Source organism: Alexandromys fortis, unplaced genomic scaffold (genome assembly GCF_014885135.2).
Source record: "Alexandromys fortis isolate MF-2015 unplaced genomic scaffold, M_Fortis_MF-2015_v1.1 scaffold_30, whole genome shotgun sequence".
Classification (NCBI taxonomy): domain Eukaryota; kingdom Metazoa; phylum Chordata; class Mammalia; order Rodentia; family Cricetidae; genus Alexandromys; species Alexandromys fortis.
This window is the reverse complement of record NW_026067922.1, coordinates 9,932,224-9,956,615: the sequence shown is the minus strand read 5'-3', so window position 1 is coordinate 9,956,615 and position 24,392 is coordinate 9,932,224. Positions and strand designations below refer to the sequence as shown.

Genomic DNA, 24,392 nt, shown 5'->3' with positions numbered 1-24,392 from the left:
GCTAAGCGGCTTCCTGTGGGAGACAATATCTGGAAGTATTGGGGGAAAAGTCAAGGCAGAGTGCGTTTCGCAATCCTAGCCCCACCCATGCTTCACGATTGCACCTTGGGAAAGTGACTTCATTCTGCAAAGAGAAGATCTTTGGTGACACCAGGGGAGTGCAAGTTCTCCTTCTGAGGGCTGTGAAACCATGTGTAAGGTCATGATGACTGGACAAAGCATATTATAATACAATAGAATTAGTATCTCTAAATAGCCTGTCTGTAAACTTGATATTCCTTATACTTCAGATGAGTGGGGAAATGGGACGGAGCTGTGAGATTGACGGAATGGGGATAATCCTGCCCTGCCGAGACTTCTCACTGCGGTCCTGGGTAGATTGTAGGAAAGCACGCTTTCTAGTCCAGGCTGCCCTGGGTTCAGCAGCCATTGCATTTCATGGAGTTCAACCTCTTCCGGTGTTTACACCGGAAGAGAGTTGAAGTGGAGACTGCCAGGGCTGTTTGCTGCTCTGGTCTCCTCTGGTTTGTGTGTGCTCCCTAGGTGGGCTCAGAGTGAAGGACTGTGTGGTGTACCGGACAAAGCCAGTGGGATGCTGGGATAAACCAGGGATCCTTTTGCCATGGTCAGCGGCTGGCTAACAAGCAGCCAGTCCTACAATGCAATGGGAGTGGGAAGACCAACTCAAATATCTGATAGCTCACATAGCTCGCAACCATCTGGGGCTCCAGCTACAGGGGATCTGATCTCTCTCTCTTTCCTCTCTCTTTCTTCTTCTCTCTCTCTCTCTCTCTCTCTCTCTCTCTCTCTCTCTCTCTCTCTGTCTCTCTCTCTCTCTCTCTCTCTCCTTAAGTTTCTTTTCCGGCTGGGGAAACAAGCCTCATGCCTCTAACCTTGCCTGAAGATACAAAAGTTTCATTGATTTCTCATTTATTTACATTCTACTTAAAAAAAAAAAACACCTAAAAAGTATAAAATAGAAATGTATGAGTTCTATTTTTAAAAGACCAGACATTTGGATCTCACTAAATCTCCCTTCATCTAATACCACGAAGGAAGTGGGGCTACATACCATCTATGTGCTCTGTGTGTTCAGGAAAAAGGCTGCATGCCTCATTCTCTTCCTCCTTTGCTAAAAACAAAAGACAAAAATGGCAATGGAATGCAAGGGCCTGGCTTCTCTGTAGCTCTCCCTACCATCCTGCCCTCTGCTTCTGCTCCTGGGTGGGATGTGGGTCTTGGGTGATGAAAAGCCTTACAAGGGTTTCTCTATCTTAACGGTGACAGAGTCTCATCAGTGGAAAGGGAGGTATAAAGATGATGTATTATTAAATTAGGTCACATGCAGCATTTTCATTCACTGCCTGAAGGGAAGCTTCCCTTATTTCAAGTACAGGGGACACTGGAATGATGGGAAGGCATTTATAATGTTGTGACATCCTTGGGAAAGTGCCCCTGAAGTGAATCAGTCTTTCTTCCTGAGCTGAAGATATTAAAAAAAGGCTATAATAAGTGGACAGTGTGCCTCCTGAGTCTTTGTCCCAGCAAGTGTGCCTTTGAGATGGCCTTTGCATATTAACAAGCAAGATAAAGACATAACCGTCATCTACCATCTACAGCTTTTCCAGGGAGGAATACAGCATTTTTTTTAGACTTTTGTATCACCTTCCATCCCCATAAACCTTGTAGGTCAACAAGGAAGATATGACCTACACATAGTCATTTTTTAGAGGGCACCTTGGGAATATCAGAGGGTTTGGTCCAGGCTTAGTGAACCCAATATAAATGTCCAGAAGACACACCGCAAGAAGTCTGGCTGGAAAGCATTCATAAGTGTAAACCTCTGTTCTAATTGGTCTATATTTGTCCTGAAAAATGCAAAGAAATGTTCACATCAACTTCATTTTTGGTCCCCAGTCATTTTCTTTGATATCTTTCTTGAGTGACCCCACCAAAGCCCACAGTGTTGATAAGTACCAGAACTGAACTCTGTAAGAGGCCGACTGTAACTTTGAAGACAGGCTAACTTAGGGGGAAATTTCCTCTTTGGTTGTCTATTGAATTTTCTCAGCCATATTACATTTTACGTTACCCCCTTTAACAGTCTGTTGTAAAAGTAATTGGGACAATGTAACTATATCACCTGTTTCAGTGACAATGGAGATGTAGGGTAAAGTGAAAAGACTATTCAGATGCAGTCTGTAAAACCATCAGCCCTTTTTCTGGGGTGATTGGAATAAAACATAGATTCTTCTCAGATAGAACCACAGTGGCGGACCAAAGAAATGATTCCACCCAGCTCTATGGAACTGGTAGGCTTACTAGATTTTGCTCAGAGGAGTGTGGGCAATTTGCAATATCAAAAACCCACTGGGCAGAGATGATGTATGAAAGCTTCTCCAACACAATTCCCTGCCCAGCCTGTATACAGCTCCACCAAGGAGTTTCCCCTCCATGGACACTGGTTCCCACCATTGTAAGCCCAGGCAGGGTCCTAGTGAGCCTTACAATATTCTTTCTTTAAGAGATTTGTCTGCATTATTATTTTTTAATTTATTTATTTCTTTATTAATTAATTAAAGATTTCTGTCTCTTCCCCACCGCCACCTCCCCTTTCCCTCCCCCTCCCCCAATCAAGTCCCCCTCCCTCGTCAGCCCAAAGAGCAATCCAAACTGCCTAGGCTCCCACAAAACCAATAGGTGCAGTAGGATCAAAAACCCATTGCCATTGTTCTTGGGGTCTCAGTAGTCCTCACTGTCCACTATGTTCAGCGAGACCGGTTTTAACCCAGGCTTTTTCAGACCCAGGCCAGCTGGCCTTGATGAGTTCCCAATAGGACATCCCCATTGTCTCAGTGTGTGGGTGCCCCCCTCGCTACTCAGCAGTAAAAAACAAGGACTTCTTGAAGTTTGCAGGCAAATGGATGGAAATAGAAAACACTACCCTGAATGAGGTAAGCCAGACCCAAAAAGAGGAACATGGGATGTACTCACTCATATTTGGTTTCTAGCCATAAATAAAGGACATTGAGCCTATAATTCATGTTCCTAGAGAAGCTAAATAAAAAAGGTGAACCCAAAGAAAAACATATAGGCATCCTCCTGAATATTAACCTACATCAGGCGATGAAAGGAGACAGAGACAGAGACCCACATTGGAGCACCGGACTGTCTGCATAATTTTTAAGTCTCTCTCTCCGTGTGTGTGTGTGTGTGTGTGTGTGTGTGTGTGTGAGAAAGAGAGAGAGAGAAGGAGAGGGGAGAGGAGAGAGAGAAGGGGGTGGGGGAGATAAGGTCCCCTGTAGGTGGAGTCACAGATGGTTGTGACTATCAGATGCGTGTTTCTGGGAACTGAACTCAGGTTCTCTGTAAGAGCAGCGCGCTGAGCCATCATCTTTCCAGCCTACTGTCGTAACTTTCCTCAGCCTCCCTCTGTTTTTTTCTCCCAAGGGATGCTTCAGTCCAGCTGAAATGGCTTCATAACAGCCATCAATGCAATTGGGGTTGTTTCTACTGGGTCTAACACTCCAATTCTTCCTGTCAGTTCCCTGATACCACAGCTGGACCTACACTCACAACTCTCACGTCTTCTCAGTTCTGTGACCCGAAGGACATTTAGTTGTTTTAGGGGGATATGTTTTCCCTGCCATGGTGGTCACCAGGCCTATCTGAAAGGCCTCTCTCTGGCTGAACACTTCACACTCTGCATGGGAACTCTTCCTTTTCTCAATGTGTAAATGCTGCCCTGGGAGTCGGGGACTCTTGGCCTACATCTTCCTTAGGCTTAGAGCAGAGTGGGGAAGGCAAGGTCTATATCTTCCCTTCTCTTCACTGAATTCTTTAGAAGACTATATTTATCCTGGCCATGGCCACTTCCTCTACGGCTTTGTAGCTGCACTTGTCTTCCTGTCCTTTCTGTACCCAGTGCCGCTGGAGGGTGGAGTTCCAGAAGTAACCATCTCCCCCTTCCCTGACACTTCCCTGCTGGCCAGATTCCCACCATGACAAGGGTTCTCTCAGCACTGTGTTAATAATTCAATCACGTATCACTCATGGGAACACCCGGGGCTTTTACCTAAAGATTATTACAAGCATTATAATTTATGTGTTAAGGACATCAAAGGATGGGAAGAAAAGAGGGAGGGGGATAGAAAGAAGGGAAATGAGAGGATGGATAAAGGGAAACACTAGAAGAGAGAGGACAAGATAAAAGACAAAATATACTCATGTAAGCACCTGCTTTGTGGACTGGGGAGATGGCTCAGGGATTCAGAGCACCAGCTGTTCTTCCAGAGGTCCCGGGTTCAATTCCCAGCACCCACATGGTGCCTCACAACTGCCTGTAACTCCAGTTCCAAAGAATTTGGCAACAATCATGCAGGTAAAACAAAATAAAAAACAAAAACCTGCTTTGTGGTCATGCCTGGTGTAGCCATTCCTCTGCTCTGTTCTCTTGTGCCCTGAAAGAAATCTCTGTGTTTATGTTTTGCTGTTGAGACAGTGACATAGAATTCATAACTCCTCAGTCAGACATACAGAAAATGCTATTTCCATCTGAGTACCTCAATGTATAATAGTCAAGGTACATATAAAACAATAATGATAAAAAAAAAAAATCCACTCTCAACCAAGTCCCAAGCCAGGCACATCCTGAGCGACTGAGTCCTCACATGACTCAAGCAGGTAGAATCTCGCTGTGCACAAAGCCTCCCGAAGCTTCCTAACTGCTGTCTTTGGTTGTTATTTATGGATCTATCTGGTTGCAGGCCTTAGTAAAATGCTCACCAAGGGGGCTTCCCAAACTTCCAACTCCATTCTTAGAGAGCTTGTCAGATTCTGTTTGCTCTGCTGCCTTACTGTCAAAGACTTCCTACCTCTGAGAGGGGCACAGCCTGCTTGCGCCCTACTGAAGAAACTGCTTGTTCATCTCCAGTCTGCATCAAAGCAATCAGGGACTACATTTTTAAAGGACAGCAGAAATCCCCCCAAACATACATCTTTCTTTCACCTGGTCAAAGCGACTTTTTATCTCAGCAGAAAGGCAAAAGTCCTGAAATCAACATACCAGAAATCATGATGCTTTTTTTACATTTTCAAGCCTGCTGGGTTCCAGGGTTTTATGCATGATGCTCACCTTCTGTGAGGTAGGTGCCTATCACGTGCTACTCATTCCAGCCTCTCACTATGACCGGGCATAGTGATGATTGACCAATAATTACTGGGTGAATGAATGAGCCATGCAACTCAGGGTCTTTAGTCATTGATACGGAGTTAGTCCAGCCTTGCCGGTTGCACTAGCTCTTCTCAGACAATAATTCACTGTATCAGCTCAGAAAATGTGTAGCAAGTAAAACGTAAGAGCAACTTGCTTTCCCCTTAATGTTCTGCTCTCTGAAAGACTACCAGTTCTCTAGGTCGTTAGAGAAGACAGAAATGGCAAAGCTTCTATACATAGACTGGGATATCAACATGGAATTTTGGACAGTGGTATGCAGGTAAATATTTGACGTTCAGCTCTCTGAAAAAAATACACGTCATGTTGCTAACATGAAATAACATACGAATAATAAAACATACAATCATCTTTTCTACACATTCCACACAGTCAATTGTTTCTCACAGTGTTCTTTTGTTGGCTTTGCCAGACTCTTGAACCCATAGACAAAATGTGATTTCAATTGGCAGACGAGGATAGTTACAACATGGATGTTAGTTGAGATTTTTGCTCCTTTTAACAAGTAAGATAAAAGCCAAACAGCAAAGAAGTGAGTCAGAACTACACTCATTTGTCTACACCACAAGAGACTTCTTTGCTGAGTGGGTAATTGTTCTCAAATGCTGTGATTCATTCATATTGCTCATGTTGATAACTCATGTTTCCTTCAGTGGTTAAAATGTCACACATTTTAGTTGAATCTGAATTTATATTTCCCCATAGTTTTTCCACGAATCTGAAAAAGTCAGAAAGGTCAAACTATATAGCATTTGCCAATTCCCATGGTGTAAATAGACACCCACAGCTGACTCCCATCTCCCAGCATGCTGCTCCCAGATGTAGACACTGCACGGTTTACTGTCAATAGCACATCCCTACATAGTACACCTGACAAGCAATTACAGGAAGCGTGAGTGAGCTCTCTTCCATAGACAAGAGTCAAACTCAGCACAGGAGCTAGAAACTAACCATCTTCGAACACTTGTATTTGCTTTAAGTATAAATAAAATTCGTGTGATCGAACAGTCAATGCCGATTGTGTCTAAAATTCCTGGTCATGTGAAGATGCCTCCTACAAGCTAACACAAATCATCTCCAAGAAACTGAGAATTGAATTTTGGGTGTAAACTAAAAAATAATTGTGAATTCTGCATACTTAAAATGACTTGTTTCAAAACTCATCCTGTTTTCTAACTTTTATGTTTTACCTGTTTGATTCAAAACAAGAATTCTCTCATAGACACCGAGGGCATGTGTCATACTCGAGCTTGCTGAAGACGTACGGTTACTCATAACTGAGCATAAGAGGAAGCATATTTATTATGAGAAATACAAATTTCAGACCTTTGAAAATTGTCTTAAAGAAGTATTCATTGTGAATATTGAACAATTCATTCAAAAAATACATATTTTGCTTTTTCAAATTAATTTTGACCCAAGTTGGGTCCTAGACTCTTCTATTACATTAGAGCCTTTGAAAGGGACTCTGTTAAGATCAAAGAATGTAGGGGATGTATGTATAGATGGAGAAGGACATTTAAATACAACATTTTATTAGAGTTTTTAGAATTTTGTCCAAGATTTTCTCTGTGTGGTGTGTGCAGAAAAATAAATTTTTGTCAAATTGGTTTTAAAATTTTATGCAGATGCAGCCTTAGGAATTAAATAAACCAATAAAAAAGAAGCAAAAATTTAAAAGCAGATAGGAAATATTAGAAAATTCATTGAATATAATTCGACATGTATATCAGACATTTGAATGGTCACAAAGTTATAATTCTAGAGAGTTATGATGGCATTAAAAGACAGATGCAGCAAATGGTTAGTGTTCAAGATGTTCCAGGTACCTGTCCCACCCAAGAAATCCCTCTCTGTCTTTACAACATGAATATGTTTCACATGTACTAAAAGAATAAAAAGGAGAAATGTAGAAAACATGGCCCAAATAAAGTCAAGTTAGTTGAAAGGAACAAATTGTTAAGGACCTCATGAGTTACCAAGTCACTAGAGAAGGAAGGGACAACTTGAATTTCCCTGTACTTACTGAAGAAGTTTACTTACAGCCTAATTTTTTCTAAGAGCTTTTCCTTAGTGCCAGATAATTTCCTTGGTGGAAATTATATCAAAATATTATGAGACATTCATAGTAATTTTATTAAGATGTATGAAAGAAAATTGAGAGCGAAACAATTGTCTGAAACACATTTTTTAAGACAATGATGTGATTCTTACCAAAATAAGACAAAGATATAAGGAAAGAGACAACAGACTAACATCCCTCCTAAACATGAGTATAAGAGGTCTTAAGATATTTTAGCCAATTAAACCATGTCATAGTTTAAATGAAAATTATCTCCCAGAGGCATACATTTTGAACACTTGATCCCCTGAAGGTGGCGCTGTTTGGGGAGGCTTAAAGGTGTAGCATTTCTGGAGGAAGTATGATAGGGCACAGAGGGTGGAGTGGGGATGGCTGTGGAATATTCCTTTACACTGTGTGTATATATGCCACTCTGGTTGGCTTAATAAAAAAGCTAACTGATCAGTAGCTAGGCAGAGTTCTTGGGGCAGAGAGAGTGTTGGGGAGAAGGGTGGAGTCTCATGAGTCCCCAGTCAGATTTGAAAGAAGCAACATGGAAACTTCTTAGATGAGGTACATGGTGCTGGCACAGCACCCAGATGACTAGAAATGGTTAATTCAAGCTATAAGAGCTAGTTAGAAACAAGTCCGAGCTATCGGCCAAGCACTTATAATTAATAATACGTCTCTATATGGTTATTTGGGAGCCAGGAGTCCTGACAAAAAACTCCACCTGCAGGGGACTTTGAGAGCCTAAGGCCTAGCCTAAGGTCTTAGTCCCAATTTCATTTCTCTGCTTTATACTTGTGGTTAAGATGTGAAAGCCCAGCTTTCTGCTCCAGCTGCCTTCCTTCCCTGCCATGATGATGGTGAACTTTTTACCCTCTCAAACCATAAGCCCAAAGGAACTCTTCCTTCTACAAGCTGCCTTGGTCATGTGTTTGTGACAAATGAAAGGTCCCTAACACCAACAGTACATTTGGATATGCCAGGAATGCACAACTGCTTTATTATTAGAAAACAAATGTTATTGACCTTATTAAGAAGCTTAAAAAAAATCCCTATCCCAGTAGAAAAGTGGAGAAAAGTGTTTGACAAAATCCAACTTCTCCAGTTTCCTTTCCTGATTAAAAAATCTCACCAAGTAGGAATAGAAGGTGCTTTTTCAACCTGAGAAAGGGTGACATTAAGGAGCTGCAACTAGTTGTTTGAACATGATGTGGTCATTGCACTCAGGAACTAACAGCATCTTTGATTACTCGCCCCCAGTAGGACCTCTCAGTTTTCCATTGTAGCATGGGTGGGTGGTAGGAGGGATCATAAGGCCTCACCACTCCCTACCTGAGATGGAGGCACAGGAATTCTTTGTCTTTATTGGTGTAAGTTGATCATGGGTCAGTAAAGAAGCCTCCCCCACACTATTGCAAACAACCCCAATGGAATGATTCAGTCACATGCGCACCCAAAACTAGACGATAAACTTGGGAGACTGGCTTAGCAAGAAGAAATTTAGCCAGAGTGGGAAGGAAGGGGATGAGAGAGGGAAATAGAGAATGAAAATGACCAAAATATATTCTATTAATGTAGGAAATTATAAAAAAGCACACATATTTGTATAATCCTGTATAATTAGTATAATCCCGCAGCTAACGGGTCAATAATTCGGAAATGCTAGTTGGCTACAAAGAGGAGGTTGGCTTTCACGGGTTTTCTTCAGCTTTTTATTGGGTATTTTAGCCAGTGAGAGAAAACAAACAAACAAAAAATACCAACTAGTACCAAACTGTGAAGCCAGAAGTGAAAAGGTTTTGAAGTGAAACATGGAATATCCAATGGATTTGCATCAGAACCTATGAGAATTAATAAGCTTAACCAAAGTTCAGGACATAAGGGTTTATCCGTATTTCCCTATCTTAGCTATGATAATCCCTACTTATATTGCTAAAAACTAGTCCCTCTCACTAGCGCATTGAAGGATACAGCATACTAGGAGGGAGTCTGTGAAAAGATATGCAGATGGTCTGTGTCATAGAACAATAGGTAGCATTGTCTGAGCTGATGAGGCAGTTAAACAACAGTAGAGATATACAGTGGTGTCGAGCAGGCAGATTTTCCCTGTACTGGTTCTCGGGTTCAGTGAAATCCTATTCAAAACGCCAGAGAGGTTTTTCTGCAAATAATTGGCCAGTGGATTTGAAAGTTCATCCAGAAAAAGAAAATCTTTAGAGCATCCGAACAAATTCAGACTAGAACAAAGGTCTCTAGAGAGGTGACTAAAGTCACCAAGCTTGCAGTGTATTGCTTTGTTTGTTGTTATTGTTGTTTTGTAGAGTTAGTATTCTATTTAAGGTAACTTAAAAAAGTTTCAAATGTGTGTGTGGGTGGGTGGGTGTGTCTGTGCACATGTACAATGGTGTGTGTTGGTGTCAGAGGATAACTTGTGGGAGGTGAATTTTCTCCTTCCAACTTGTGGATCCCAGGCTAAACTTAGGCTGTGAGCCATGGTAGCAAGTACCTTTATCTATGGAGCCAACTTACAGGACATATTACAGTTATCATAATATGAGATTAAGTGTGAAGTTAATAAGAGAATGATTCTCAAAAACATATGGAGATATACCAACAAGCATGGGTGTAGGCTTCTCAAAGAGAGTCATAATACATCGGTACTAAGATAGACTAACATTTCAAGTTAACACAGTGAAGTCTAAGAACTAGATCAATACAGAGTCAACTAGTTTCTGCTAAAATGCAAAGGCAGCTGGCTGGAAAAGGTAAGTCTTCTCAACCAACCAAAGTAGAAATTTTGTATATTTACAAATAAGAAGAGTGAGTGGCCGACATGATGCCTAAAGTCAAGTCAAAGCCAACTGTAAACCTAGAATAAGCCTCATACTGCAATGCTTCTAGCAGGAAACCAGAGATGAAGCCTGAGTAATCTGAGAACAGATAAACACGTCTTTGATGAAAATCCAGAGAATGTCCAAACTAACCTTGGACAGCAGCAAACTGAATACCTGCTCTCAGAAAGATGCTACTGAAATAATGAAGTGATAAAACTGCAGGTTGGAAGAACTTATCTGTGACTCACATAGCTGAATAATGTAATGTAATGTAATGTAATGTAATGTAATGTAATGTAATATAATGTAATGTAATGTAATGTAGTGCTCTAATAAATCCTCCAATCAAGGACCAGGGGTGTAGATCACCAGTAAGGCACCTGTCTAGCATAGACAAAACTCTGGGTTCAATTCCCAGGACCACAAATACATGTGTAGAAATTCAGAGTGATTAAATCTTTGGAGCTAGAGAGATGGCTAGGCAGTTAAAGACATTTGCTGCTCTTGTAGAGAACTCCTGTTTTGTTCTCAGCAACCAGTGATGCCTCGGGACTGCCCAGAATTCAAACTCCATTAGAATCTGGTATGTGCACACAGCTGCACACACACACTCACACACACACACACACAAATGTACATGCACACACACAAATGTACATGCACACACACATACACACACAAATGCATACACACAAATGTATATGCACACACAAATGCACATACCCATGTATGTATGTGTGCATATACATACATAAAAATAAAGTTAAAATTCTTAAAAATAATACTTTAATAAACACAAAATCTCTAAACAACTAAAAACCTTTCCCACACAGCGAAAAAGGGGCAAACACATATTATTTTTTATATTTTATTTTATTATTATATTATATATAATATATATTATATTTCATATAAAATAATTTACAGTATTATTCACCACAATTATATTTGAATTAGTACAAAACTGGAGATAACCCAGGTGACCTTGCCTAGGTAGATAAATAAACGTAATGGTATATCCACAAACTCAGGAAATACTACTATCAGGAAGAAACAGGATATGTGGATGGATTTCAAAATAATCACACCAAATCAAGGAGTTCAGATTATGCACTGCGTGATTCCACTTAGGTCATTTTCTGTATACAGTGTAAACTAAATGGTACCAGAGAGATCAGCAGGCACTGGCTAATAAAGTTAAAAGGGGTCAGCCAGAAGGATCCTAACACGACACAGAGAGACTTGAAGAAGTGATGGCTATGCTTGTCACCTTGACTGTGATACACGCTTATGGAAGTGTGGTGCACAAATCCATTGCACGTTAATCATATTCAGTTCATTTGTGCAAATTATACCCCAATAAAATAATGAAAATAAGTGAGCGAGTAAAGTTTAAAAGCAGTTTCACCTCCAGGGCTGGGAGTGCGGCTCACTTCATAAAGCGTTTGCCTAGCACGCACAAGGGACTGTCTCAGTGCCAAATGTAACATACACCGGGCGTGGTGGAATGGGTTTGCAATCTGTATTCAGGAGGCTGAGGTAGGAGGATCATCCTAGATTACACTGGAGGCTCCAGAGCTGCATAGAACACTTGAGACCCCCTAATTAAATCCCCAACTCCTTAAAGGAAAACTGACCTCTTGCCCCTGAATTTCTCAGGGAACAGGTATTTCCACTTCATGCTCTTCATTTTAGGTCCATCAATCAATTCTTTCAGTTTGTTCTCTTCACAATTATACTTCTTAAAATATTAAGTAATAGAAGTTTGGGGTTTTGTGTACGAAGCAGCGGTTAAGAGATCTTGCTGCTATGACAGAGAACTGGAGTTAAATTCCCACCATCCATGTTGGGAGAGTCTCAACTGGCTGGAAAAGCAGATTCAAGGGCTCCAGCCCTATCCTCGGGTCTTCTTGGATATCTGCAGTCATGCACACATTCTGCCCCCTCCTACAAACATGCTCCCCCCCCCCCTTCTAAGTTCTGCATAAGTCTGACTGGGCTGTTTGCTCCTGAACCCATTTCTTTACTTACACAGTGCTAGTTTCACTGTGACCCTTTTGGCGAATTACACAGGATTCTTTTTGTTTGTTTGTTTGTTTGTTTTAATGGCAAGGTAATGACTGTGTTTGCTTGTTTCTTGGTCACCAGTGCTTTGCACACTTGTATAGGAGTTTCTGGTTTCCTCTTGTAGCCTCCTATGCAGGCCTGGTTTACTGGACCTGGCTCCTGGGCAGGAGCCTACAGCAGGGACAATGATACTTGGCTGATACTCCACCCTTCACGCACCAACTGAAGTGTGTTGTGTTCACGGCTAGAAATCACCATCAACAGAGACTGTCCTTGATCTGAGCAGTTGCAGCCCTCTGGGCCTTGGCACCATTTGTATCTCCGATTAATTAGTTGATGTGCATAAAGCACTTTGAAGTTGGAAAGCTCCTTGAGAGTCCAACACCATGGAGTAACAATGATCATTATCTACCGAAGAGTTGCAGCCCAGCTGTCACGGTAGGAAATCGCAGTCTGACTACAGCCCAGCAGTTCCAAGAGTCCTGAATCTGAAGGTTCTTTGAAAGGTGCACTAAGTAGCTACACTTGGGAGCTCAGGAGCACACAGGGCTTCAGCAAGAAGGTGGGCATGGATCCTCAGGCACCCTGTTGGACACAGCGCCCCTTGGCTACCTGATGCCCCTTCAAGCAGGATAGGTTCCGAGAACTTAGATGCTGGAGGTTCATTCAGTGTCTGGTAGAACTCAGGTTTTTCTTGCTTAGTTGTGGCCAGGAACTGCAGCGATTCTGACTACATGCCACTGTAGGAAAATACGCCACCAGGGCTAATACTTGGTGTGAGTCCTCGGCTACCCCTGCATTTGAAACAAGCAAGTATGGAAAGTTTCAATATTTGCTGCCCAATATTTTGCTTGAAAATGCCTGATGAGAAGCAGACTCCCCCTGTGAGCTCCTCCCAGGGTCAGAGCGTATTGCTTCTGCTTGCTGAAATATGTCAAAGACAATAAAAACCAGGACCTTCTTACTGTTTCCATTCATATGGATTTTAGCTGCTCTTGAAAACTAAGTGTGTGTGTGTGTGTGTGTGTGTGTGTGTGTGTGTGTGTGTGTGTGCAGATGCATGCGGCGATCAGAGAACAACCTTGGCTATCATTCTGTAGGTTGACGCCTACCATTTCTTTTTAGACTGTTTTTGTCACCAGCCTGGAACTCCACAAGTAAGCTGGGCTATCTTGTCCCTGAGCCACAGGGATCCCTCGATTTCTACCTCCAAATGACTAAGATTGCAAGTGTGTGCCGAGATGCACTTCGGTGCTACTTACATTTCTGCTGAAGTCATAAAAAAACACTATGGCCAAAAACAATTGGTGGACACAGAATTTAATTGGGCTTATGATTCCGGGGGCAGGGGTGTCCATGGTGATGAGGACAGAATGTCATCAGGCATCCAGAACAGGAAGCTGTGATATCATAACATCAGAGAGAGAGAGAGAGAGAGAGAGAGAGAGAGAGAGAGAGAGAGAGAGAGAGAGACTATAAAGTCTCACAGTCCACCCTTAATAATATACTTCCTCCAGCAAACCCCCCTCAGACAAAACTTCTAAATTGGGACCAAATGTTCAACCTGTGAGCCAACGGGAGTGATGTCTCATTCAAAGTCCCATACCAGCTTTTGTTATGTGGGTTCTGGGAGTTGAATCCAGGTCCTTTTGCTTGCAAGGCAAGCACTTTAAGTAGCTGAGCCATCTTTCCAGCCCTAGCTATACCTTTTTTTTCTTTTGAAGGTTAATCACTTTTCTTTTAGAGATGCCGCCCCCCCCCAAGCCAAATCTCTTGTCCCAGTAGATCTCATTAGAGCAGTGGTTCTCAATCTGAGGGTTGTGACCCCTTTAGGGTTGGACGACTCTTTTACATGTGTAGAATTTTAGATATTCTGCATATCAGACATTACCATTACCGTTGACAAGAGCAGCAAAAATACAGTGATGAAACAGCAGTGAAATCATTTCATGGTTGGGGGTCACTACAACATGAGGAACAGTATTAAAGGGTCGCAGCATTAGGAATGTTGAGAACCACTGCATTCGAGAAAAGATTAATGTTTTCTTTTGTTTTCATGCAATCTTCTAGGCTCTCAAAATCTTGTTGCCAGTCACCCACTTTGTCCACGGAGTCTCACTCTAGGCATAAATGAAGTCCCTGGGTTCTAAAAGCAAATGAGTTAGCAGAGTAGCTGGACCTTGGCATGGTGTCTTGGCCTTCAACATGGTAGTTACAGACACACGTTTGCAAGACCAGGAGCTAAAATCCTTCCCCACCCCTTCATCAAGTGGTGACTGACAGCCAGCTGAAGCTGACAGCCACAAGGCCCTCTCACCCACATCCATCCTTCAAGAGCCTCTCTATCGGTGGCCCTACCAGGCCGTGGGCCCCCTTTCATTATTAAGTTACAATGGAGCAAGCTTCTCGGATTGAGTCCTAAGGGAAAGTCTTTGAAGGATCCCCATGTGAGTCATCCTAATCATCATGACTCACAATTCAAGTTCAGAGACCAGCTCCTTCAGGCTTATTGTCCCATCAATGGCCTGAATTGGCCAATAGTTAATTTGCAAATTGCAGGACTCAGAAAGGGGAGAGAGTAAAGACAGGGCAATTAACACAGGTTTTTTTTTTCCTTTCCTTTTATAAAAGAGAGGTGAGTCTATTCAATTCTCATTCATTCATTAGGCCTATGAGATAATCTTTTAAGTTCCTCCCTCAGGGTTTGAAGACTTGGTAGTCATCTCAATTCTTTCTCCTGTTCTCTGAGGCTCACAGGTCTTGAACTTCTCTTATTCTTCCTCATTTCCTGTGGTCAGATGGTGTTGTTCAACAGCGCATTATCTTCCTAAGTGACTGTCCTGTGTGATCTATCTTAATCTCTCTTCCCGTGACTGTGACGTAACACCTGATAAGAGCCAACATAGGCGAGAAGGTGTTTATCTTAGCTCATGGTTCAAAAGCACAGTCCATTCTGGGGGAAATCAACCTTAAAAACAGCTGCTTATGTAATCCAAAAGCAGAGAGTGAGGAAAGCTGGAGCAAAGGCCACCTTTCCCCCATGACAGAATTCCTAGCCCAGGCAATGGCCCTTCCCACAGTAAGATGGCTCTTCTCACAACAGTTAATGTAATCAAGATCCTCTCCTACAGGCGTGCCTAAAAGCCCCTCTAATACAGATGATTCTCTATTCTACCAAACCGACAATGAAAACCTTTACCTCCTCTCAGCTGGCCTCACCACTTAGCTGGGTGCCAATCAAAAGGATCCCTAAGAGCCATCCCGGTTACTTCAGGCTTTCTAGTTTATTTAACCGCCTTCTCTTCTCAGACGCTTGTTTCTCCACCTCTTGACTTTCTTGTTTCTCTACCTCTTGATGTTCTTGGGTTATATGTACAAAGGAGTGTGTAATCCACCAAATTGGCCTGTCTTTAAGCAGGGATTTCAGCCCAAGGCACAACAGAATGTGACCTTATTTGGAAGTCGGGCTGCTGCAGGTATAATTAGTACACATGATGTCACTCTGCAGTGGGAAGGATTCCACAATGAATGTGACTGGTGTCCTTATTTAAATAAAAATAAAAGCCACACGGATAAACCATGCCCAATGAAGAGTGGCAAGAAAGAGAGCCAGTGGGGGCCAACATTTCCAGAAAACCACCAGAAGAATCAAAGAAAGCTTCTCTCCAGGCCTTCCAAGGTATAACAACCCCAAAGTCACAGTGATGTTAGATGTTACTCTCCAGGCTGGACATAAAACCTATTTCTTCATTTTCTATCCTGCAATCTGTAGTACACAGAGCAATTTTTTTGAAAACTGTAAGATATATTTTTTTTAAATGAACAAGTATTTTTCTTTAAGATTTATTTATTTATTATGTATACAGTGTTCTCAGTACTCTGCCTGCAGGCCTGAAGAGGGCACAGATCTTATTACAGATGTTTATGAGCCACCATGTGGTTGCTGGGAATTGAATTCAGAACCTTTGGAAGAGCAGGCGGTGCTCTTAACCACTGAGCCATCTCTCCAGCCCCCACAGAGCAATTCTTAGATACTAAGACACAGGGCTATGGCAGAAATGGCAATTGCTGAGGCTGGAGCTGAATGAAGAGGGTATAGTTAATCAACAAATTTAAAACCCAGGCAGGGGTTAACATGTTCCCTCTTTGTGAAGGACATATCATCTTTCAGTGCTGGGTCTTGTTGCAGGTGTTAACTTTGATTGTATGGATAGAAATGTTTATATCTTCTGGACAAACATCTGGAATCCTTGCCTCTTAATGAAGGTCCATAGTCTGAAGTCCATAGTTTCTGTGCCGAGAGCTTATGTGCACGAGCTCTGGCTGTGGGGCTCGCACAGAAATATCTCAGGCAGGGGCATTCAGAAAGAGGCAAACAGGAAGCAAAGGAGAATCCTTGAACTTAGTGATGGCATAGCCTAGTGTGTCAGGACATGCCCCTAGGAAGAAGATGTGTGTCATTGAAGGATGCCATGACTTGAAGAGACAGGGGTGGGGATGGAGAACCACTTAGGATGGAGACCATGCAAGTAAAGCACATGCTGCTGTGAAGAACCTCAGCTGATTAGAAGAATGGGAAAAGAAATATAGGAGAATATCAGGACACAAAGTGAATCCTTCCCCCTCTCTGCCTCTGGCTAGACTGCCTTTTGAAGTCTGAGAGCCTCCCTTTCTTCCTCCCCCTTTTTCTGTTCCTCCTTTCCTCCCTAGCCACTTCCTCCTCTTTCCTTCTCCTTTTCTTCCCATGTCTTCTTTCCTTCCTTTGCCCATTTCTTCAGCCCTGCGTCTCTCTGTATTTCATCGGTCTCCTCTCTTTCTTCCATATCTCTGTTGCCCTCCCCTGCCTTTTTTTCCTCCTTCCTGGGTTCATTGCCTTCTCTTTTCTTTCCTTGTATTTCACTCTCATCCTTTTGCCTTTCCTCCTATCGATACTTAACACAAACACACTGACTGCCTTTGCACCCTCTGGTGGGGCTGGAGATAAAGAAGCAATCCACTCGCTGGGAAGGGCTGCTTGCACAGGGGCTGCTCGGTGCAGAGTCCTCTGCTAAGGTCCTGGGAGCAAAGGCCTGGAAATGCAAGGCCTGACCTATGCTTGACAGATATCCAGGAAACATAAACAGCACGTATTGACAGGCAGACACTGTCCAAGGGTTTTTATGCACATGATCTCATCCTTTTACTAACCGATGGAGTGCTTATTATTTTGTCTAATGTACACACAAGCTTTAGAAAAAGTAAAGAAACAGCTCCAACCACACTGATCATTTGGGGCAGAACTCCATTTTTGTGCTTCTGATAGGGATAATGATTCGTTCAGCTGGGGTCTTTTTCCTGGTGGCCTTGTGGCCCATTGAATTCTTACTCTTTTCACACACACACACACACACACACACACACACACACACACACACACACCTAAAATAAAACCAATCCTCTACGAAATACCACCTTTTTCTAAAGGGAGAAATTTCTACCTAGAGACAAACAGAGCAAGCCTGCCATGGTCCACGTGCAGCCAGCCACTGCCTGAATCAGCACACGGGAGAGGGAGGTGCACCAACCGAGAGCGCTGGTGGCTAGCTGCAAAGGCAATCTAATCTCATCTTCTGCCTCTGCTGGACGCATCTCAGGAATGTGGGAGGCTAGCATGTCAGATAGGCAATTACTGGCCGGACGCAGCATTGCGTAATGGGCTGATGACTGGGGCTTCCTGCTTCAGCGCGAATGCGGCCAGCTTGCCAGAAAGGATTTATCTTCCCAAGAGAAACATGCCAACTTTAGGAGGATATGAAGTAACTGTTATTATGGGAAAAAAAAGACAGGCTTAATTTGAAAATACTCAAGGTCCCTTTCAGCTTGTGCTCTGTCTACACCCCCCTCCCCAACCGCCCTGCTTCCTCCTTCTTCCTTTGGTTCTATTTTCTGCTTTTCTATCCCTTTACGCTGGCAGGTCTCTGAGAGTCCATCTTTATTGTCCCCTGGTTTTGTTGTCATAATCATTCTCTGATCAAATGTTCACCCCAGCTCACTTTTTGAGAGAAGGGTTTTGATTCTTCATAGACAAACTATACAGTGTTGATAAAAATTAAAAAAAAATGTGTTTGTGGTGGTTTGGTGTAAGAGGACCTTGCAGCCTGAAGATTAAATAGAAAAAAGACACAATTACTTAGTACACTACAACCTTAAATGTCTTTCAAGATAACTAAATGATCCAATGACCTGGACCCTTTCCGTGCTCACCAAGGCCACAGTAGTTGCTCGGTAAACACCTTGACTACCATAGGCTCTTTTGAGACAGCGACTCACCTCCTCAGTGTGGCTGTTTTGCTTGCTGCACTGAGGGGAAAAAATTCCTTATACAAAATGAGATAAAAACTAGCAGACAGAGCTCTTATAGAAATTCCTGAATAATGACTTTTTTCTTACTGTCCCAGATGAGGACAGTAAAATTCAGGAGAATAGTCATCAACTCAGAGGTTTCCAGCAAACCCTTAAAACTTCTGGTGCCAAGAAGTCAATATTTCCAACTCTGTCTTCCACTCTCTATTAATACACAGTGTTCTCTTTCTTCCTGCTAAATAAATTTTTAGTGTAATATAAAAATATCACAACTTAAAAAAATCACAGCTAAACAATTATGAACTCACACGACACAGATACAGAAACATTCATACTTATACAGAAAGTCTTAGTAAATATTTATTACTGTCTAGAATGGCCATGCATCATAAAGGGTACATATCATTTACTACCAAGACCAGTGACCTGTGTTCAGGTCCTGGGACCCCTGTGGTAGAAAGAGAGAACTCACTCCTGCAAGCTGTACTCTGACATGGCCACACATCTCTCACCAATCAGTCAATAAATGTTATTAATACACACACAAATAAATAAAATTATAAAAATAATTTAAAAAAGAAGACAGAAAAACATATGATGATACTCAGAAACTGTTTAAATTTGAGTTCACAGCTTCAGGCAAATCTTGTTTGGAGTTTAAAGGGGTCAATATGAATTTCTTAGAAAAAAATTTCTGATTGACTTTTAATCAGTGTTAAGCACTTTATTTTAGTAGACATTGGAAACGATTTTTGCAAACTCTCATAGTGTTCCATTGTTTGTTTTTGAAGGATTCATGTTTAGAGAACTTGTTTCGAAGGTCAAGTTCAGAGACGGAAACAACTGCCCCAAAGCAAAGCAAGCAGGAAGTCATAGGGAAATCAGAACACCTTCTGCCTGACCTCTGGTCTCATCCCTTCTTACTGCTTTCTTTCATCCTCGTGGATCATCAGGTCTTTCAGGTACAGAAGAAAGCAAGAACTTACTTCACTTGGATCAGCGAGCTCTTTCTGCTTGGAGGCCTCAAAACTTTGAGGGCATGAAGAAACGCCTGCTGGATTTTATGTCCTCACAGCACAATTCTCCAACACACGAGGATTCCTAAAAAGGGATTCCTGGCAGTTGACCACCCTGTTCACAGTCCTATTTTTGACCTTTTTTCAGCTTTTCCTTGCAAAGAGCATCCATTCTTCCATCATCCCCATGAGAGGCCTGACAAGGTTTTAATGTGGACAACAATGACCTCGGTGTCACAGAGAGTCTCAATCTCTCCCCTTCCTCAGCTAAGGCAGTGAAGCTGAAATTTTCTTCCAGTGGCATTTCCCCCTTGCATTAACCTCCTGGGCAGTAGAGGGAGGCTCACTAGCTGCTCACTAGGCTTCATTTTGTGTTCATCAGTGAAAGAATCATGGGACAGACTTTGTCAATCCCTACCTCGTCACTGAAGACTTCCCATGCCAAGCCTGAGGCAGACTAGAAAGATCTAAGAAAGCCTATGCTGAGGTGGATGGAAATGTGAGAGCCAAATGAATTTCGCTGACTCTCTCTGTGTCATTCCCATGCCAGGCCAAGACTTGGTGCCAGGCAGGCATCCACTGTTCCAGCACAGGCTCACCATGCTTTTTTTTCCTTTTCTTTTCCTTTCCTTTCCACCTTCCTTTCTTCTCTCTCTCTCTGTATGTCTCTTTTATATCCTTTACATTTCTTCTTTCTTGTTCTCTTTCTCTTCTTCAACCTATCTCTCATATACAGACATATACATATCTATATATATATATGTATATATGTGTGTGTGTGTATGTTGTGTGTATATATATTCTTTCAAGCCTAGTAACCTGAGTTCAGTTCCTGTACACATACACACACACACACACACACACACACACACACACCTCAAATAGTTCAGGTAATTTGCCTAGATCACAAATCTAGGAAGAATTCACATTTAAGCTTGGCTGCCTGCCAAGTCCAAAGTTGCATTTACTGTTTGACTACTTCAAGCCCCTTGCAGTGGGCTAGCCTTTAGCTGTACTAGTACCCTCCCACTTAGTACTGACATCTGTCTAAACCAATTTTTTTTTCGGTACCTTGAATTTCCCCTATGAATGCTCTGAGCATGTTCTCCTGATTTTCTTTCTCTACTCTTCCCTTTATACCAATTTTTAGTGCTTCATGCCTGTAAGGCCACTGAACATCCTAGGCCAAAAGTCTCAGACTTAAACATTTTTCTATTGACACAGTAACCATTCACTCAGCTCATAATAAGTCTCTTGCCTCAGAACACATGACTTCAATGAGACATTCCTTTAAGTTGATCCTTGAAGTGACCCTATTCGTAAGACCTCTGCATCCCCCCTGTATATATAAGGAAGTAAAGCTTCTCAGACCAGCTGAGCTGCCAAGAAGAGGCTCAGGAAAATGGAGTAGCCTAAGAGAAACAGAAATACTAGCTAAGTGTCTGGAAGAAGCTCAGACCTACAAAGCTATCTGGAAAGGACACTCTATGGCTCGGGTCCCCAAATCATGGCTAGGGGAGGTGAGGGAAGAAAGGAAGGACTTACACACAGACACACCTACCATGGAGCTGGCATAAGCTTGGATTCTCTTAACTTCTGCAACCTGGAACCTTGGCATGTTTCTTAGGTACAGCACAGAGGGAGGACTCAAAAGAGATCTCTGTAGGTGAGCAATAGCCTCTCTGTAGGTGAGCAGTCGCCTCCGGTGTAAAAATGGTGTGGAGGGGAAGAACACTGCAGTTGGTTGTCTTTGCACACACTGAGCAATTGCCCGTAAACCCTGACTTGGACTCTTGGGCGAATCTTTGCCCATCACATGGCTTTGCCTGCTTCTCATGGGCCAGTTGGTCCGGGTCCTTGATAGGTACTTTTTACGTCAAAATACACATTTGCTGAAGAATTCACCAGCTGGGGCTTCCTCCAGTTCTCCAACCTGTAGAACTGTCTCAGGCTGTTCTGTGAGCTCCAGGCTCCCAGCTTTAGGGAGTGACCACCCATGATTGGGTGGGCTTTGGTGATGCGGCCAGCTTTGAGTCACTTCTACTCTTGCGTGTGACCCCAATAAAATCCATTGGTTTACCAAGTTTACCAAGTTGAACTTTGGTGGCATCCATGTTTGATCTGTTCTTTGTTTCCTGTCTAACAATAATTAAATGTTGGTTCATATCTCCCTAGGAAAGGTGCCAACCAACAAGTTCAACCATATGTTTTTTCCTTCATGACAAAAGAAACTCAGTGTCATATTTCTGTCACCTGGAAACAAACACTTTTTAAACCCTTCCACCTACCCATGCACGAAATAGCTGAGTTTCTAACATCCTCTGGATACAACAAACCACCATAAAATGAAATTCAGATTCCCAAAACACCTTTAAAGAAAAGGACTGACCTGCTGACTGAGATGGGGCCAGACGAACTTGTGTGCATTTCACTTTGACCCTGACTTCATTGGCTTCCTCTCCATAGAGACACTCACGACATTTTCTATCTTTCCAGAGCCTCCGCACAAAAGCTGGTTCTGACAGTGCTTGGTCCTAAAGCAGGGAAGCAAGGAGGAGTCCTCAAAAAGAAAAGATGAGGCCCATGTAGGGTCTCTGCTCTCATAGCATGCTGCTTAGGTGTTCAGAGAATTTTTTTAAACCTCTCTAGGCATTGCCACTATCCTTATCCAGGAAATTTGTTCATTCTCTACATCCTTTCTAGGATCATGTTAAGGAAATGTGGAATGCTGGGCTGGATCTGAAGCTTCAGGCTAGTGTAAATAGACAGACAACACCTACAGACAACATAGGAATAATTGTGGCTGGAGAATAGGACATGGCAGGGAGCGATTTCGGGAGGGGTGGGGATAATGAGCAGACACTAGGGAAATTAGTTATAGGAATCTTTTTGGTCTGTGGAGAAGAGCCCAGAACCTTGCTGACTGACGCATTGTCTGGTTCCTGGGAAGTCGTTTCACTCCCTAAGAGAGGCTGTGCAAGAAGCACAGTGTTTCCTCCTTGCTCAGATTCCGCTGCTTCGAGAATGTTTACGGAGGCTTCAAGGAGTGAACCAAGTTATTAAAAGAGTAGCAATTAGGGTGGCCCATCCCAGCAATTTAAAGTTTCCTGTCTCAGGAAGCGCTTGGAGGCCAGGGGAGGGGAAAGGGAGGATGCATTCCTGTCTCCTGATTGGACCTCCCCTAGATTCCAATTTCTGCCTGCAGAAGCGGGAGGGAGGGAAAGGGAAAGGCTGCCTAGTGCCAGCTCTGTGCCGGCTCTGCTCCCCAAGGATGGACATGCCTCCACAGATGTCGCAGCACTTGGTTGGGCCACTCCTCACAGAAGTCTCGAGCGCCCTTCTTTTGGGGACCCTGGCTCAGCTTTTGAAGTCTTTTATCTTCCTTTCCTTTCCTTTTTTATTTTCCTACCTCCAGAAATGCAGCTGTGTTGGAAGCTGTCTGAGGAGTCAGGCTCTGCACCTTGGCTACAGCGGACATGTAAACAGAGGCTACCTGATGATTTAGAGCTGCCGTCCAAGAGGGCTTTTCCAAACACCAGCTCAGCTCAGCTGCGAGAATGCCCACTCTGTCCCCTTCAGACCAGCTCCGGGAGAGCACAGACTTCCATTTGCTCTGTTCAGGCACTCTTGGCCACCCCTTCAGGCAGCCTGGAAGGGAGTTGCCAAGTTCATTTCTTCCATGCAACCTGAGCTGGAGAGCAAAGTCCAGAGAGGTTTCTCTGACAGGTCTCCTTGAGCCGGTCCTAGGCTGAAGAGACTTTTTTTTTTCTTAAGGACATTACACAATGCCTAGTAGGCCCACTGACTTGTGGTCACTGTTTCCCAGAATCCCAAGGGGCTCATCCAAGAAAACACCCTTGTTTCTAGCCTTATCATTTGTGTTCTCCCCAGAGGATTTCCTTTCCCTGGCCATGCTCAGTGCTTGCCTGTGGGAGTCAGGGGCCCCTGGAGCAGTGGAGACAGCTGTTATTTGAGGCATGAGTCCTTGCATGTAGCCTTCTTTCATCCCAGCTTGGGGTTCGCACTGTGAGATGGTCACTGACCTCTACCTGTGCTCAGTGTCTAGTTTTGGGCTGAGAGGAAGATGTTTCTCTCTGAGACACTGATGTTTCAGTTAAATCTAATTTAATTGTCAGAAAGTAGGGCAAAGAACATGCACCCATAAGACATTTAATACAATACTTCATTGCTGTGTTTTTTTGTTTCTGTGTATTTTCTTTTCTTGGGAGAGGTCTGTTTTTCTTACTCCCATTTATTTCCAGACAACTGTTCCTATAATAACCCCGAAAAGAGTGCTTCAGAAAAGTAACTGTTACAATTTAGATGCAACCCTATACAGGTTATTTACTGCATGCAGTGAGCGTGATCAGGTAGCAAGGGCTGCGTGAATGAAGCCTGTGCTTCCGTGGGAGGACTGTGAGCAGTCCAGGACACAAACCATGTGGGTTGGCTTTTTACCTAGCGAGAACACAGGGCTCTGTTTCCTGAGTTGACATTCTCCTCGGGAAGGTGAAATACTGAAGGATGAGCAGGAGGGGAACTGCTGACTTTGGCGTCGCCCTCCAGCAGTCGAGTGCCTGTAGAAATCTGCCTCACTGCTTCTAGACTTATAGACCCCCTGCTGCCCGCCCCGCATCTCCTTACAGGTTCTGTTGAGGCTGTATCTTCAGTAGCGAAAAGAAGCAAAGCACAGTGTGCCTAATAAGAAGTGAAAACAGAACTGGTCTTTTCGTTTTCTTTGAGTTCAGGATTGCTTTAAAACAATGCAAGCGTCCATGATTGTTTCTGGAAAGGTCATATTTTGTCCCCCAGAATTCACTGCAAATGCT

The 24,392-nt window shown here is 43.0% G+C and overlaps 1 long non-coding RNA gene across 2 annotated transcripts; it reads right to left on the bottom strand.

Moving 5' to 3' along the window:
• Positions 1–11,167: 11,167 nt before the first annotated feature.
• Positions 11,168–22,622, bottom strand: LOC126501323 (uncharacterized). Of its 2 annotated transcripts, none has more exons than XR_007591639.1 (3): positions 22,479–22,622; positions 21,953–22,097; positions 11,168–12,999 (listed from the first exon to the last, which is right to left on the bottom strand). It is a non-coding gene; the product is annotated as an uncharacterized lncRNA (long non-coding RNA). The 2 variants fall into 2 exon arrangements; XR_007591638.1 differs by lacking the exon at positions 11,168–12,999 and adding an exon at positions 19,337–19,648.
• Between the last annotated feature and the right edge of the window lie 1,770 nt (positions 22,623–24,392).